Source organism: Mustela nigripes, chromosome 1, assembly GCF_022355385.1.
Source record: "Mustela nigripes isolate SB6536 chromosome 1, MUSNIG.SB6536, whole genome shotgun sequence".
NCBI classification, from domain to species: domain Eukaryota; kingdom Metazoa; phylum Chordata; class Mammalia; order Carnivora; family Mustelidae; genus Mustela; species Mustela nigripes.
The window spans coordinates 268,992,748-269,011,365 of record NC_081557.1 but is presented as its reverse complement, the minus strand read 5'-3'; the positions used below and the strand labels follow the sequence as shown (position 1 = coordinate 269,011,365).

Sequence of the window (18,618 nt, the reverse complement as noted above, 5' to 3'; positions counted from 1 at the left end):
CCTTCTGTGACCCTGCGGGACCTGAGGCCACGCTGACCCCGCGTGGGCTTCGCCCCGGTTTAGCCTCTGGAGCGATGTCCCTCAGCGGAACCGACTTTTAAAAGTCCCGATTTTGTGCGCCGTTGCTCCGCCGCTTGCCGGGAGCCGGCCCCTCCCCCCGGGGTCTATCTTCCCGTCGCTTTGGATTCACTTCTCCGCTGGTCCTACCTTTCAGAAAGTGGTTGTTTTTATGTTTCTAGAATTGCTGTTCTTCTCTTATATCTGCCGATGGATTTGCAGGTGTTTGCAATCTTTAGATAAGCTATCTAGCTGATCTCCTGCTAGCTGAAGTAGTCTCAGCTGCTACTTCTCCGCCATCTTGACTCCTCCCCCTCTTTTTTTAAGTTTTTAATTTTAATTCCGTATAACTAACATAGAGCGTTACATTAGTTTTGGGGTACAGTGTGGTGATTCGAGAATTCTGCACGTCGCTCAGTGTGCGTCACGGCAAGAACGCTCTTTGATCCCCGTCACCCATGTCATCCACCTGCACCCATGTCACCCACCTGCCCTCTGGTAACCACTGGTTTGTTCTCTGGAGTTAAGAGTCTGTTTCTCGATTTCTCTTTTCCTGTTTGTTTTGTTTGTAAAATTCCACGTGAGGGAATCCCATGGTATTTGTCCTTTTCTGACTGGCCTATTTTGCTGAGCATTATATCCTCTCGCTCATTTCGTGTTGTCCCAATGGCAAGATTTCGTTCTTTCTTACGGCTGAGTAACGTTCCCATGTTTATGCCCGCGCACGCGCCACTCCTTCATTATCCCTTCATCTGTTGGACACTTCGGTGCTTCCGTTGTTTGGCTGTTGTGAATAATGTTGTAATAAGCAGGGGTGCATGCATCTTTTCGGATTAGAGTTTTTGTACCGGTCGGGTAAATACTCAATAGTGGGATTACGGGATCATATAGTAATTCAGTTTTTAATTTAGTGAGGAACCCTATCTGTTTCCCACCGACAGTGCAGGAAGGTTCCTTTTTCTCCACATCCTCACCAACACTTGCTCTTTCTCGTAGTTTTGATTTTGGCCATTCTGGCAGGCACGAGGTGGTGTCTCATTGTACTTCTGGTTTGCATTTCCCTGATGGTGGGTGCGGTTGAGCATCCTACATCTTTTCATGCGTCTCCTGGCCATCTGTATGTCTTTTTTGGAGAAATGTCTGTTTATGTCTTCTGCCCATTTAAAAATTTGATACTTTGTTTTTTGGATATTAAGAAGGAACTTTTTCTTGAAAGTCTTTTAAACCAAAATTATGATGGTAGCATACCTACTAGGACAGTAAAATGACTCTTCTTTGGTTATCTTATGTCAGGTTCCCTGGAACACACTCCGACGTGGAGATTTGTGTATAAGAAATTTATTGGGGTATGTCTGATGGGACCAGCACCTGTGGAAGGAAGGCAGGAAGGAAACAGGACTGGGCGGTTCCAACAGAGGCCTCAGCAGGTCCCAGAAGAGCTCTGGAGTGAGCTCAAAGTTATTGCATCTTGAGTCAAAAGTACTAAGTCTATACCACCATGTTGATCCTTATTGGAAAAGAGTTGGCAACCTTGGCCTAGATGACATTTTCTAGCTGGAGGCAATGACTGGAGAGCAGCTCGGCTGAGAGCCATTGCTCCCAACATGCCCAGCATCTGGGGGAGTGAGTGCCATAGTTCTGCATAGGGAATCTGGAAGACATACCATGGTACTAGCTGTGTCTGTACCAACAGGATTGGGATACTGGTTGCTTAATTTAAAATCTCAGTTAAAGAGGAGAATCATAAAAAACAATACATATACCCACAAATATTTTATTTCAACTAGTATATCGATGTGTATTTATTTGCCAATCTTTTAATTATAAGAACAAGGTCTTTATTTGAGTACAGACTCTGATTAATGTTTTTTATCTTTTACAAGTGACATAAAATCATTGTGTAAAAAATTTAGAGATACTTGTGAAATGTCTTTTATACATAATTTGAAAATAAGATTTTTAGTGATTTGCCTTTATTATGTCTTGGTTTTAAATTTGATTTTATATTTTGTCATAGTCTAAATGCACATATATTTTAAAGTATCACATAGTTCTTTAAACCTTATAATTAAAAACCAAACCCCTCCCCCACCTTTGAGCCGACTCTCCACGGATAACCACATTCTCTCTTTTTCATCTGGATTTACCTCCACACATATCTCTGTGTTTATATTATTATTTTTGTCTCGATTTTTCAATTTAGATAGTTTCCATTAATGGCTGCTGTAGAAACTGATGATTTAGTATTTTTATATTCTTACTATATTTGACTCCCTGGCTCCGTTCTTCAACACACACTCTCTACCTTGTCTTCCAACGGTGGTTATGTTCTAAAATTGTGGTTTATATTTCTGAGCCCATGTTACTGTCATAGCTAAACCATGTAGTGTATTATGATTGCATTTACTTTTCTATGTAATTTTTGTGGGTTTTTTTGTTTTGTTTTGTTTTTGTTTTTTTTGAGTTTGTAATTACCAGGAGCTCTCTATGCTTCAATCTTTTTGGCTGTAAAATGGGGGAAAATAACTACTCACTTCACTGGGTAGTCACAATTATATAAGTGTTAATTATTAGTTTTCACTGACTTTTTAAAATGTATCATTCCCTAATTCATCTCACACTATCTGACAACTGTAAATATTCTTTTAACACACTTCACTACGTATTGAGTGCTCAAAGAAGAACTACTGAAGGATATGCATAGCTAATACTTTAATCTGTACTTTATGAATAGCAAATTAATTTAATTGAGAGCACAAGACATTTGGAATTGGGAGGCCTTGTTCAAGGCCTGGATCTGCCTTTACACAGCTGAATGACCTTGGGCTAGCATAGTTGTTCACAGTCTTATAATCTGCAAATGAGAGAATTGGATTAAATAATCCCTCGGGTATCTTCTAGCTCTATAATTCTAATAATGAAATAAAGGGTATGCAGAAAATACCAAACTGTGTACAGTATATAAGATTGCAATGATACTAACTCCCACCACTTGTAGAAGAAGACCTCCAGAAGACGTCTTAATAACCTGTCAGGCGAGATTATGGAGACATCACTCATGCTGTGGATGAAGGAGAAGTTTGCTTAGTCATTCTGTCTCAGGCGTTGTCCTACCCCTGTGGGACACCTGGTTGTAATTTGAGGAAGACACCACTAAATGTCGCTAGAGGTTACATAACCGTGGTCAGGAAAGCTCTAAGTGTCCCTCCACAAGCCATGGAGCTACCCCCACGTGGTGTGCGAGCAGATTTAGAACCACGCACTTGAAATACTTAAAACCGTCAGGAAGCTCTAAGATGGAAATCAACTATGAATTTAAAAAGCTGATGGTAAAACCTCCTCAAATACCCTTTACTTCTTCTGTTTGCTTCTGCTGGTCGTCTAGCTACGGGTGTAAACTGGGGGCTGGCCCTTGACGGAACTCCCAGCTGAGCAGCGGCTGGACACTTGGGCCTGTACATTCGTGAGTTTTTTCTCCTCCAGATAGAGACAGGAGGCGATATGGAATTTCCTGCCTCCCAGTTCTTGCTTCTGTTGCATCTCTCAAGTTTATCTGGACTCTTAGGCACACGTTGATTTTATGAAAATATGTGCATATTTTAATATTAATATTTTCATATTTTAACATTTCTGAAATTGTAGTGCTTTATATAATCAATGGCAACATATAATTAATGGCATTTTTTCTTTTTAGTAACATCTTATGTAATAAAATACTGTATTCCTACTATGATATGCCCATCTTATTATTAGTTTAGTACTCTGCCAAAAATTATTTGATAGATAAACTTCCTTTTCTAGTCTAATTTTTTAAGAAAGGCTCACAGTGGGGGCGTGTCGGTGGCTCAGTCAGTTAAGTGTCTGCCTTCAGCTTAGGTCAGGATCTCAGGGTGCTGGGACCGAGCCCCGCGTCGTGGAGGCCCCCCTGCTCAGGGGAGTGTGTTTCTCTCTCCCTCGGCCCCTCCTCTGCACCTGCTCGATCTACACTCTCTGTCTCTCTCTCAAATAAATAAATAAAATCTTAAAAAAAAAAAAAGCTCGGAGTAGAAGAGAAAACGATATTTCCTGAATATCTATCAGCTGTCTGAGCCAAGCACGTATATGATCACATTTAGTCCTCACCATGCTGTGAAGTGGGGTTTTTGGCTTGTTTTCATTACACAGTCAAGGAAACTTTACATTTTATGGTGAAGAAAGTCCAGGAAGTTCAGTGCCTGGTACAGAGTCGTCCTGTTACAATGAATCGCTATTCGAGACAATGTGTGTATTTGACTACAAATCTCAGACTTTGGCTACCATGTTATTACACTGATATTTCATGGTCATTGCTTCTCTGGAACAGTCCAAAGCGCCCAGCCGTCCTTGAACAATGTACAGTTGTCCTCTTGCAGTCCTTTAAAGATGCTGAGATATCCAATTAAACAGTACAGAAATGGTTTTTCTGAACTCCAGCCTCAATCTTTGTGATCGAAAGAATAGAGGAAGACTTGATGTGAGATGTGAATCGTTCCTCTGCTGTGCTGTGGGGCTTCCTACAGTAAACTGTGTCCGTGCAGCCTGCGGCACAGCACAACTCATTCGGGGCATTTGGGCTTCCTTCATCTTCTGGCAGACCACTCTAGGAAATGGTTTTTCAAAATGCATTGGGGGGAAAAAGGCTTCTAATTTACAGAAAGCTGGCTTATCTGCTCTAGAATATGGTTTCGGCCAGATTTCACAAGTGTTCTGGAGATCCAGTCTGTGTATGTTGTCGACGGGAAGGATTGAATTGGTCTTCCTCAACTGCCCACAGGGCAAGGCTGAGGAACAGAGCAAATCCTTCCAGAGGTCTCTGCTGTAACCATCCCGTGTGTGCAAATGACACTCACTGGTAGAGTAAGAGAACAAAGGCAGTTCATTGATCATCATCACGTTTGCACAGGCTGGGCTAGCTGCAGCTCTCAGAAAATGCTGAAATACATTCTCTTCCGATTCTTTACCTCATGTCCTGAAGGCCATTTGTTGTCTATAGACTGTACTTACTTGTTTTCCATTTCTAGTTCTCTTTATTTCAAGTTCTCCTCATTTGTAATTCTAAAAACAAAACATTAGCAATCTGTTGGAGGTACCGTTCCATTCATTTGTCTAGGAATTTGTCATTAAAATACTCCTTTTAGGGGCGCCTGGGTGACTCAGTGGGTGAAGCCTCTGCCTTCGGCTCAGGTCATGATCTCAGGGTCCTGGGATCGAGCCCCGCATCAGGCTCGCTGCTTAGCAGGGAGCCTGCTTCCTCCCCTCTCTCTCTGCCTGCCTCTCTGCCTACTTGTCATCTCTCTGTCAAATAAATAAATAAAATCTTTAAAATAAAATAAATTACTCCTTTTATATCAGCAACTTGGGGTCTTATAATGATAAATAATGTTTTGTCCTATTTTGCAATGATTTCCAAATAGAGGGGATATGACTATAGCATGTACAGGATATAAAAACCAAAAATTCAAGATTGCTAAGAGTGGAGTTAATCACAATTTGCTTAAAACTTCTGTGGCTTAAAGAGATTACTATTTGGTGAAGCAATTTTGAAATGATGTGTTTAACTTTCCATCTCTTAAAGGAGGTAATGATGCTGATAGGCTACCTGGGTGAAAACCACAGGATAAAACCCATTTTCACTTATTCAGAGCCATCCACCCGTCTTTCTAGTGATGGCTCTGGGAAGGAAGGCCAAGTGACAGGCATGTGGCTTTTCATTTTATCTCATACTTTTGAATCTCATCTGTGAAACTGATGAGTTAAATGGATATATGTGGCAAAAGAGAATAGAAGTCACCCAGCAATCTTCCTAAATATTAAAGTCAGGGACATTTTTCAATCCTTATGTGCTTTTTTCACTGAATCTCGCTCATTTATTTCATCATTCGTCTCTTCAGTTGTTCAACAAGTACTCACTGAGCGTTGCCTGTGCCTCCTGCCCGTGCCCTTCGCTGCCGCTGACGGTCCCTGCCTTCGGGGAACTAATACTCTGTGAGGTACAGACACGTAGCGAGCTCCGCGGTGCTGTGGCAAGCGGTCTGCAGGGGCTGGTGTGGTGGGAGGCGGGAGCACAGAGAATGGGATTCTGATTCTGATCTGGAAGATCAGGGAGGGTTTCTTTGAGGAAGTGCTCTCCTGGGTTTCTTTGAGGAAGTGCTATTCTGTGACAACACTCTGCCTTTCCTCCTCCGACTGCTTTTTCTTAATTTCTTTAGCTGGTTCTTCTTTCTCTTCATCTTAACAAATATCAGGGCTACTTAGGAGTTTGTCCCAGTTTCTTATTTCTTATGATCACACATTTTCTTAGGCACTCTCAGTTATAACTTGGCTTCAGCTATTATAAACAGTTGGTGCCCAAATACAACTAGTCTCAGACGATCAAGAAGAAAGCTTGATGACTTGAGAGTTGTCTGTAGTCAAATCAACAGAATGTGATGGGTAAGGAAGAGAGAAGAGTCAAAAGACACGGAGATTTGTGGTTGAAAGAGGGAATATGATGGTCGCACCATTAAGCAATATCTGAGGGATCGGTGACAGTTTCTCAGGAGGGAATAAATGTGTTCAGTCTCGGAAGACTGAAGTTGGAGATGCCTGTGGGACAGTCCAGTGCAGATACTGAATAGGCAGTAGATATCTAGCAGAATAATCAATGTGAAGCTTGCGGGGGGCGGGGGTTGGGGATCAGGGATGAGCGTACACATGTAGAACGGCCACAACATACTAGTCCTTGCAGCCATAGAATTAGATGGATTATGTTTATATTCAACAAATTAAAAAAACAGAAATCACAACGATGTGCCTGCCATTGTGACCTTTAGAATAGGAATAGGAATAGGGCGTGGCCTCTGCTTCCAAAGAAGGGACGTGGGGCATGATCAAATACGTACAATATGGGGGGTGAAATACGAGCCAAGTTCGGAAGTGGCACAAAATAAAACGGGATCACACAGGAAGAAAGGAAGACACAGAAGAGGAGAAAATGAGGGTCAGAACCCAGAAGAACTTCTCCAAAGCATCTGGGAAGCTTCGCACGTTTGCTTATTGTCTCTCAAGGCGTGCGTCACATCTTCTTCAGCCACGTCCTCCCCGCAGAACCCAGCCTAACGCCTGCACCGGGAGTGCTCAGTAACGTTTCTTGAATAAATGGGCCCAGGGCAGTGGGAAAGAAATGAAAATAAAAATGAAGCATGGGATTTCCCCAAGCCCTGGGGAACACTCTAATCATCTCTTATTAGCCGTTCACTTGGAGAGCTTGTGCAGGTGCAACTCAAAACAGACTCTGCGAAGAAACGAAGAGGCAGCAGTTTAGAGCGAGGACAAGGACCGCGTCGGGCTCTAATTCTGGAATGTGCTTATGGCAAGCGCGATCTGTTTATTTTCGGTGTACAGGAAAATTGTGCAGCCATTGATTTTTTGTCAAACCACCACGTACAGCGTCTGAGATAATGGTGCATCAACTTTCATTTATTGATGACAGTCCTGGGCGTTTAAACAGGAACCCATCACGCGGGGTCTTACTGCTGTGTGTCCATTTAAGTGATTTGTAATAGTTGGTGATTATGAAAATGTCTCTCTCTCGGCCTTCTTCCTCCCGTCCCACCCCCACCCCCGCCCTCCAGTTCACACGTCGGGAATTCATCAGCTTGGATTTCGAGTTAACATCGCTGGTTTTGTTTTCTTTTTCTTTCTTTCTTTCTTTTTTTTTTTTAAAGATGGATATATTTAGATCTCTATTAGTACACAGAGTCACCGTGGAAAAGAGAAAGAAAGACGTTGTGTTAAAGCCTTATGATAAAAGATACCCCCACCCCTGCTGGTCAGCGCCTCTCCAAAGGCTGAGCACCTTCCTTCCAGTTTAACCCCCTCTTTCCTGACCAGTGTGAAGGAGGGACTCTTGTCATCAAGCACCTAGAACCAAGCTTGAGACCAATATACTTCGTAGCACAAGACGTCTTCCATCTGGTTGAACCAGGAGCATGAAGATTTGCCAGTTTATAACAACCCAAAGATTATGCAGGGCTGCTGCTCCCGCCCTGCTCCCAGCCACTTTCTCTTGTGGAGTCCAGGCTTCAAGTAACTTTGTAGCTTTGTAGCTTTTCCCTTGCTTTCCCATTCAGCACTGTGGGCTTATGGCACAGGGCTAGCCCTGTACATGGGTATTTGTGACGTCTGTAGAGTAGATGTGGCCGGAGACAGAGCTGGAGAAGAATCCAGAGTTCTCAGAATGAATAATAGGCCTCCCACTGAGCGCCCCCCACCCCCGAATTCTTACAAAATACTCTAAGGTAAGTGGTCTCACTCCCATTTTACAGGTATGGAATTGAGGCTCAGAGACCTTAAGTGAGGAGCCCCGTCCCCATCCAAGGGGCAGAGCGAGGATTTGGGCCATTCCCTTTCCATGAAGCTGCCTTGCTCCCAAGGAGGACATCTCTGGCCTCACCAGGCTTTTATGTGGGTCTTTTAGAAGAAGGAGTCCCGTTGCCCGGAGATGTGTAGTAACCACGGCTTTCTCTCTGTTCTTAGGAAGGCAGGTGGCGGCTGCCAGGGTGGGGGTGGGGATGGGGAGACACAGCAGGGAGGGCGAGAGCATGGACCCTGGGAGCGGCCAGGAGCCGCCCGAGGATGTGGAGTCTCTTCCCCTCACTCGCGAGTGTGAGGGGTCAGGAACTGAGAAGAAGCTTAGTGACCGCGCCCCTCTCTGCGTCCAGGAAACACACAGTCTTGGGAACGAAGGAAAACGGGAATAATTACTTTGGAGTAAAAAGTCCTTTGTAAGGATTTATGGCCACGGCTGGTGATGCCAGTCGCTTGCAAGGGCCTGGTCTCAGCAGCTCCAGGCATGACTCCGTTCCGGGAGGTCCACAGCCCTACGCCGTGTGAGCAAGTGATCCTCCCTCCCGCGATCTATTTTCTTTGTTCCTTGGTGCTCTTTCTGGCTTCGCCTTGTGCCAGACCTGCAAATCTGGAGCTGTCAGCTCTAGTCCAGTCCCTGCAGAGCCCAGGGCAGTGTTCCAGCTCTTTAGGGTGGTGAGTGTGAAGACGATTCTGCGCGGAGAGTGATATTTATGACTTTGTCAGCTGTTGGCACTATAGGAATGGGCTCAAGATGGCCAGAGGAGGTTTAGTGGATGATGGATGTTTGTTTAGAGTCATGATCTGGGGGACGGGCTGAGTTACCGTGCAGCCTCCCAGCAGCAAACTGTCCTCGTCCACAGCAATCCCTGGAAGAAGAAACTCGGTTCAGCAGTAGTGCAGGATTAAATATGACCAAAGGTGATGACCATTTGCCTTGGACTTGCTGTCTTCCTCAGAAAGTCCATTTGCTCATGGCTTTGTGTATGGTTTGCATCTCCTTGTCCACTTGCCGATGTATCTGGAGATGTGGGTGATCGAAGGGCTTCTGTCTTCGCTTCCGCCCGCCTTGGCCCCATGACTAGTCAGGGGTCATCATCTTGACCGTAGTGTTAATGTTTGTTTCTGAAGAGTAAGATAGTGTAGCCAGTATCAATGCCACTATGTATACAAAGTACTTTGAAGTACACGATTTTCATCTCATCCTCATAATAACTTTCTATGTGGGTAGAGAAAAGTCTATCATGTTCTCTTTTTTAAAATTTATTTTTAATCTTTTTAAAGATTTGCTTATCTATTTGAGAGAGAGAGAAAAAGAGAAAGAGAGAGTGTATGTGCAAGTGGGGAAAGGGGCAGAGGGAGAGACTGTCCAAGCAGGTTCCTGCTGAGGGCAGAGCCGGACGTGGGGCTTGATCCCACAACCCATGAGATCGGGACCTGAGCTGAAATCTAGAGTTGGATGCTTAACTGACTGAGCCACCCGCGCACCCTATTGTGTTCTCTTGAAGATGGAAGCCAGTGATTTCATCACAATGACAAAAATAGTAATTAGTGGAATCAAGACTAGAGTCAGGTGTCTTTGATTCCTAGATCTGTACCCAGAGGCACGAACTGTTGCCGGCAGGACAAATCTGGCCCACTGCCTCTTTTTGAGCAGCCGGCAAGCTAAGTGCGGTTTTCACATTTTAAAATAGTTGAAAAGAAAGCAGAAGAAGAATATTTTTTGACACATGAAAATCCTATGTAATTTAAATTTCAGTGTGTGTAAAATCAAGTTGTGTTGGAACATAGCCATCCTTACTCATTTGTGTATTTTCCATGACTTCCTTCCTGCTGTATTGATGCAGTTGAATTGTAACAGAGACCTTTTGGCTCCCAAAGTCTAAAATATTTACTGTCTGCCCCTCCATGGGAATGGTTTGTCAACCACTGTTACAGTTGTTTAGTAGGTGGAGGTACTGGTCATGCACTACGGTATCAGAATGCTGGGCCACCGTAGCGAGCATTCACTGGGTGGTTTGAACAATAGTTTATGGCATCACAGTTCCTGAGGCTTGAAGTTCAAAAGTGGCGCATCAGCAGGGCCGTGCTGTCTTGGAGACTGGGTGGATCCTTCCTGGCCTCTCCCAGCTGCGGGGGGGGGGGGGGGGCGCCGTCCACCGTGTTCGTTTGCTCGCACCTGCGTCCATCCGCCTCTGCCTCCATCATCCCAGGGCTGTCTTTGCCTTGTCGCCCCTCTGTGTGCGTATGTGTCCAGATGTCCCCCCTTTTCTTAGAAGGTTTATTTATTTATTTATTTGACAGAGAGAGAGAGAGAGAGTGAGCGCGCACAAGCAGGGGGAGTGACAGGCAGAGGGAGAGGGAGAAGCAGGTTCCCCAAGAAGCAGAGAGCCCAGTGTGGGGCTCCATCCCAGGGCCCTGGGATCATGACCTGAGGCAAAGGCAGACACTAAACCCACTGAGCCACCCAGGCGCCGCTGAATTTCCCTTTTTTTGTAAGAACGTCGGTCATATTGGGTTCGGACTCACCCCAATGGCTTCATCTAACCAGAGTGTCTGTAAAGACACTATTTCCAAATAAGGTCCCATTCAGAGGTAGCAGGGGTTAGGACATCAGCATCTCCTTCCGGGGGACACGGTTCGGCTCCCAGCACTTTCCCCGCTGGAGGCTGTTATGCCCGCGTTAGCGTTACTCGCCCTTCTTCCCCTGCCCCGATCCCTGTCGCTCCTTCCCCACTTCTTCCTCTTTCCTCCCCCTGCTCCCTCCTCTTAGTCCCTGTGCAATCAGCGAACATCCCGAAGTTCTCGCTGTGCCTCACTCGTGCACGCAGGACCGTGCGGAAGTACAGGGTGCGGAGATGATGAAGAGTCGCCCTGTGGCCTCAGGGACGTGCGGCGCGGAGGGGAGCCAGGCCCGTCCAGGCATTTGTGTAGAGGACAGTAGAGATTACAGTCACGTTCGGAGAGATCTGAAGGCTCTCCATTCCTAAATATTGAGAAACAATCTTACAAAATAATTGATGTCCTCCTGGTATTTAAAGTGTCAGAGCTCCTGACTCCAGAATTCCAGGTGCCAACAGACATGGAGTTTGAGTGTGGCGTTTCCCTCCTGTGGTTTTCCAGTCGGCATGCGCAGGAACACTCTGGTCTTCTTGTCTGTCTCAGTTCCTTCCGTCCCTCTTCTCTTCAGCTCCGAACAGGTCAGATTAGGATACTCTGCTCTGGGAGGAACAGTGGGATGACCCGGGGTAGCCGTGTCCAGCCCTGTTATAGTAAGTTGATGGCTTTAGAGAGACCTGGTCTGCAGCTTTGAGAGACGAAGCTTGACACCACCAGTGGGTGTCATTTGTCCCAATAGGTTGTTTGTTGGGTCTTCATTGAGGCTCTTTGTTCCTCTGCTCTCTCCTCCTGGCACTAATTGGCCATGTTCAAATACTGTCATAAAGTGCGTGAAATGTGTTCTGACAGCTTCTCCTGCCCGCGCCCCGGAGTGCACGACTGCCCGCATCTCACAGGATCCTCCTGGTCAGGGTCAGGGGGTGCGGGTGCAGACTCTAGTCTGTCCTCTTCATGGCCCTTCTGGTGGGGGATGTTTGTGGACAGCAGCCTCGGGTCCCATCGGTTTTTTGTTTTGTTTTTGTTTTTAAAACCTCTGTGCTATTTGTAAACTATGGAATTCCTTCCACTGTCTGCACATCCAGAGTTTCCTCCTGGTCTCCTGCCCACAGATGCCGACCTGGGGAAACAGCAAAGCTCCCTCCCTGCAGGGAGGAGGAGGTGCTGGAAAGCAACCCTCTCCTCCCAGTGGCACTCTCTCCTAGAGTTTGCGGTTGCTGCCGATCTTATCTTTGTATTTGGACTTTAAATGTACATTTCTCAGTTTCTGTTCCACCTAGCCCTTTTAAGGGAGATTTAAAAAAATCTCTTTTATATGATTCACAATGAATGCAAAGGCTCATTAGCTTTTAAGAATGGTGCTGAGTAAGAAAAAAACTAGTAAAGGAACTTTGACATTGATATTATTAGACTAGAGCAACCTCACTTTGTTAGTTTTTTTTTAAGATTTTACTTATTTATTTGATGAGAGAGACAGAGATCACAAGTAGGCAGAGAGGCAGGCAGAGAGAGAGGGGGAAGCAGGCTCCCTGCTGAGCAGAGAGCCCAATGCGGGACTCAATCCCTGGACCCTGAGATCATGACCTGAGCCGAAGGCAGAGGCTTAACCCACAGAGCCACCCAGACACCCCACTTTTTTAGTTTTTAAATGAATTTCTTCTTGTACTTGGATGATCCCAGAGTACACTTCTCAGTACAATTCGACACTAGAAATATTTCTGAATGTCAGTGACCTGAGTCTTGGTTTGACTTCTAACGAGTTAAGAAACTTTGGGCAAGTCACTTAACCTTCCTGATTCCTGGTGTCCTACAAGAACATGACCTTACAGTGTCGTTTGGGAGTTGAAGTAAAACAATGTGTGTCAAGGGGCTTTAGAGGTTAGAATGTTTATGTAAATATTAGAAGATGTTAGTATTGTCACTAATTAAAATTGTACTTATGGAAATTCAGAGACACTTTTCCTCTCCTGTGAGGTCATAAAAGGCACAGTTATCACTGTTGTTGACTTCCTTTGGGTAAAGCTGAGATCGCTGATTCCAAGAGACGGTTCCCAGACCAAGAGCATCAACCTCACCTGAGAGTGTGTTAGAAGAGTGCACGGTTGGGTCCCACCCCGCACCCCTGCGTCAGAAACGGGAGGCGGGGCCCAACCACCTGTTTAACCAGACCTCCAGGTGCCGCGAATGTTGGAGACCCACGGGCTTCGAGTTATGCCCAGCTGGCTATGTGTAAGCTCTGATTTTGCTGATTTCTTTCTTTTTCTTTTTCTAATTTGGCTCTCCTTTCAGACATGGAAGGGATTCTGAAAACAACAACAACAACAAAACCCATGAACGTGTGCAGCTAAGATTGAGTCGCCGCCATGGCCGAGCAGCTAGGTGACCCTTTTTTTTTTTTTAAAGATTTTATTTATTTATTTGACAGACAGAGATCACAAGTAGGCAGAGAGGCAGAGAGAGGGGGAAGCAGGCTCCCCGCTGAGCAGAAAGCCCGATGTGAGGCTTGATCCCAGGACCCTGAGATCATGACCTGAGCTGAAGGCAGAGGCTTAACCCACTGAGCCACCCAGGCACCCCCTAGGTGACCCGTTTTTAGCAGTGACATAGATCCTAGGACTGGAGGTTCTTGAAGCAGCCCCTTTGTTAAACACAAATCTGTCAGTTATGGCAGGGACCCAGCAAGGGTTTCTAAGGTGCTCCTTCTCAGGTGGGGAGGTCCGTTGGATGAAGTGGCCGTCACTATTCAGTGAAATTCGGTAGAGCTGCACTGAGCTTGATTCCTCTTTTTGCTCCCCTGAATATCAGGTGTTGTCTCCCTTCAGACAGTCTTTAGTCTGCCACACCTGGACGCCCACCTGTTAATGACACCGGGCCCCACCCCTGCGGTGCTCCGCCAGGTGCCAGGTGCCGTACTGTACACCGCGTGTTTTCCCATCACGTCCCAGGACCACAGGCGTGCCATGGCCGGCGTGACAGACAGGGGGTCACAAGTTACTTGGGTAAAGTTAAAACCAGGGCTGTGAGCGTAATTCGGTCGGAGCAGGGAAAGTCGTGGGGACACGTCAGGGGAATCCTGGCGCCGTTGTGTTGCTCCGTAAGGACAGAGGAACACGGAAGCTGTTTAGTAAGTATGGAATGAATGAATGAGGAATGAATTTCGTGTTTTGGGAGCTAACCTGCCTATTTAACTTAAGAGCATCTATCTTATCCCAAATGAACAGACATTATGCCTTGATTGAGTGAACTATTAGATATGTTTAGCTTTAAACGCAGACATAAATAGATTTGATCTTTCCGTGGTTCGAATTTCCTCCCATCAGCTTTCCCTTAATTACCCACAAGTGTTCCAAACCTTCATTAGCTAAATAGAATGCAGATGGTGGTCATTAGTCTGGGATATAAATCCTGCTGGCACATTCAATGCCTTTTCACTTGGTTAATTGAAATTTTCAGTATTCATGGACTACAAGAAAACACTGTAATTTTATCATTTATTCAGGGGTATAATTTTTTCCCTTTAGCTGGTTGTGTTTAATAATCATGCACTTAAAAAATATGAATTTGCTGGAGGGATGCCTCTATTTTCAGTGTGCATGTATCAATACCAGTTTGCTAAAGCAGGAAGACCAAATGGAAATTTATACTTTGTCTAGAAATCCTAAAACTGGCCGACTGTCATGTCTAAGAAAGCATCCAAGTAGTGTGCACTTTTGGGACCCCTCGATTCATGGGTGAATGCCTTCCAAATTGTTAGTAATATGAGTAGGTCTCATTCCAACATCTACCAATGAGTGAGAAGTCACCCAGTGTGTCTGCGTGGGGCGAGATGCAGGAATCAAATGAGACGCCCCAGGCAGACGCCAGGCCTTGAACGGCGCTTAGCTCGCAGCTGCAGCTGACCTTTAGCAAAACGAGCAGGCGTGCGGTGGTGTCTGGCTGAACGTGAAGCACACACACGCACAACACGCACATACACGTATGCACACGCATGCCCCCCTCCACACACACATACAGACACGTACGCACACACACTCACACACACACAAAGGAAGAACTGGTGCTGGAAATAAAATCTTGTAACATTACCGTCTGTCTCAGACCTACAGTTTCTGGATTCCTTAATTTTTATTATCCACTATTTAAGCAATTCTCTTGCCCCTGACTTTGTTCCAGTTTAACCGAGTAAGCGTCACAGTTTCGCTGTTTTCAAAGTGTAAATCTTAGTCGTCGACGTTACACGGAAGAAGGCAGCTCAGGAGAATTTGAGTCTGTTTCTGTTTTGTTTTTTTCTAAACCTAATTTAGTGGGAGAGACAACACTGCAGTACCTCTCAGAGGTAGACTCTCTCTTAAAACGGCGTACAGAACATACGGCGTGTCTTTTTGGGACTCACTCTGCGACCACTCCCACCAGCGAGAATGGGGTAAGCAGCTGCGCTTCTGGAACCTGTTTCCGTGGGCTGGCCTGGACGAGCCTCAGCCTCTGATACTGCTTGTGCGTTCTCAGACCGAGGCCGTATGGCACCAGGTTTTCACCCCAAGTCACTCTTTCTTCTGGGCTGCTTCTGCCTTTCTGCCCACTTGGAACATTTCTGTAAATGATCATTAATGTTAACTTGAGGAAGATGTATTTAACTACCTCATCTTCTAAATAGACCACTATTTAATATCTCTCAAAATCAGAGGTAGAGACGTTTTAGAAGTTATGCTGTTGTGGGTCATCTCGAAAGCTCTCTGTAGCTCTGGAGGGAATCAAGCCTGACCATGTTATTCAGTCCAGTGTTCTTGCCGCAGAGGATGGAGGGAAGAAGTAGGCAGAGCACTCCTTGGTTTCTGAATGATGTGTCTGATAAAATCAGGCCCATTTCCTTCAAATTAGCCAGGTTATCAGGACCTTCAAGGACATGAATATGGGTTTCCTCACTTTGTAATGAAGAATTTGAGACCTCACGGCCAGTCACCCGTCTTAAGCTCACAAGAGGTCCGTTAAGAGGGGACATGAGACCCAAGGAAGCCTCCTGAGCAAGTGGCCCATTTGTTTATCTGTCGAGAGAGTCTGTCCTCAAAGACCAGCAAACTTCTGAGTTCTAATACAGGATCATGTCCAACTAGAGTAAATCAGTCACGACCAGTATCTGCCCTTGACAAAGTGTGCCAAAGTAAAGTGTGTTGTCGTGGACACAGCAGCCCCCCACACAGATGTCGCTGCTGCTAGGAGAGCAGCTGACCACCCGCAGCTGTCAGCCCTCTCAGGAAATCGTCCCCGGAGGAGCACAGTCCTCTTGCCCAGGGTCATGCCTTCTTTCCCGGGCAGCTCTTAGCTCCGCCCCTGCTGGGGACAAGTCTACCCCCATTCAGGGCCCCCGTGTGGTGGACTGAGACTTTTGTGGAGTTTCACCAGGGCCAAAATTATTTCTGTGCTTGGTCCCGTGCCCTTCCCTTTCCTTCCACAAGTAGAGTCCCGAGAGCAGCCCCGATAAACCCCCACCTGCTCACCTCCATCTCACGGACTGCTTTTTAGAGAGCCTAATGTGACCTACGTTTTTAGATCTTTTCCCATCACCGTGAGTGGCCAAAGTCTTTTTTATGTAAGTCCTCATTTATTGCCCATTAAAATCTGTTTTTGAAATTTTTAGAAAACTTAAAAACCCAAAGTTAAAAATATGCTTATAGAAAAGGATGTGATAAACTCATTCCTTCTAAGGTGTGACAGATCAACAGTAATAGTACGTGACATTTTCAGTTGCCCACCGTGGGCATGGACTCTTATACCCTAGCATGCCTCGAGAGTTTGTCTTTGATGGTTCAAAGCCTGGTGTGAAAAGCAGGGCTCTAATACGTGGAGTTTCAGGTATCAGTATATAAATGGACAGCCATAGGACCGGACCTTTCTAGATTCATCTGGAAAACTGCTACAACTTCTATGTGTAATGCTGCTCACCCCAGACGGGTCACCTTGCCGACAGGGTTAGAAGCCAGAGCTCTAAAACGGCCTCCGCACCATCATGCTTGCCCTCCTCGGTGGAGCACAGCCCTGCGCAGACTTTGTGGAGGAGACTCATTACGGGTTTCCTCTTTAGTAGAACAATATCGATGCGGCAGTCAAGAAGGTCCCAGTGTGGGTGAGCCACCCTGTTTTGAGCCTTTCATTTCCAGTAATTAAAGTGAACATGTTATTGGAAGGTTAGAAAGCCCACCCAAAGGCAATTACAATAGTTGTAATTAGGAAACTGGAATGCCGGTCAAACTCTTTCGAAGGCAACGGAACGAGACCAACGGAGCGTGTAAGTAAAATCCCCTTAGAAAATGGCCAAATTAAGGATCAGACTCTCCTTGACCCGGGCCGTGCTGCTTTCATACTCACTCTGGGTATGAGATTTCACCGCATATTTGGCCTTTAGCTCAAGTGGTTCCTTCCTACAAATACAACATTTGGAGCTACTTGTACTAGTTTTTTTAGTGAAGCCAATTTCATCCAACTCTGACTCTCATTTCTCCTCCAAACACGTTTCTCAGGTCACCTGACACAATCATTTCATCTCAAAGATCATTTCCGCTGGGGCTAGAGCACTAGAATCTGAATCCTTAGACCCGTTCTTTGATTGACTGTCCCTAGTGGAGTATCTTAAACTTACTTAAGAATGAAATTAGAGTTTCTGAAGCTGCCCCCGCGCGGAATCTGCAGGAGCTAGAATTTGCGTCCTCTCCAGATTTTTCAACTGCCGTTTCTTGGAAAAAATTTAGTGACAGTGGTCAGGGAATCAGGATCATCTCCGTGACTAGCGCTTCTTGAGTTTCGACCAGTGCTTCTCACCTGGGGGTGAATTTGCCCTCTGGGGACACCTGGAAATATCTGGAGGCAATTTTGGTTGATGACTGAGGTCAAGGGGTGGCCTGTGCTACTGAAGTCTGGGGGGTCGAGGCTGGCAGTGCTGCGCAGCACAGCTCGCCCCACCGCCACAGCAAAGAATCAACCAGTGCAAAGTGTTCGTAGAACTGACTTCGGAAAATCGATCGCCAAACCAAGCCGATAACAGACAGGAGACACAGACGGAAGAGAAACGGTGTGTGCGCCCCTCGGGCCGTCTTGTGTTTGTCACGCTCCTCTGACGCTCTACTGTGATGTGACCGCCCACGAGGCTGCTTTCCCGGCCCGGCGCTCCCGACGCCGCGCTCTGGCCGGAGGACGGCGATCTTCCCCGACGCCCGTTTTCACGGACGGCCCCGGGCTCCGTAATGGGGCTGCGGCAGCGGCCGAGTCTGGTGGCGTCGGAACCTTCTCAGATGAGGAATCTGAGCGGGCAGCAGGCCGCTGTGTGGGTGTGCTCAGGGGCGCGGCCCGCGGGACGGTCCGGGGCCGTCGGCGGGGAAGACGGGGTCCAGGGCTCCGAGGCTGCGAGAGCCGTGTGCTCGTCGGGCTTTTCTCCCTCGGTGCTGGCTCTGTCTTCCAACGGACCGGAGTCTGTCTTCCAACGGACCGGAGTCTGTCTTCCAACGGACCGGAGTCTGTCCTCGAACGGAACCGGCGTCTGTCTTCGAACGGAACCGGAGTCTGTCCTCGAACGGAACCGGAGTCTGTCCT

At 46.4% G+C, this 18,618-nt stretch overlaps 1 protein-coding gene across 2 annotated transcripts in view; it reads left to right on the top strand.

Annotated features, from left to right (window-relative positions):
• RASGEF1B (RasGEF domain family member 1B) overlaps positions 1–18,618 on the top strand; it is a 418,493-nt gene that overhangs the window by 66,214 nt on the left and 333,661 nt on the right. The window contains exon 2 of one of the 2 annotated variants that reach the window (XM_059385834.1): positions 13,327–13,416. The exons of the other annotated variant lie outside the window; for it this stretch is intronic. The gene's annotated coding sequence lies outside the window, so the exon portion shown is untranslated. The remainder of the gene's footprint in view (positions 1–13,326; positions 13,417–18,618) is intronic. 2 annotated transcript variants of the gene reach the window in all.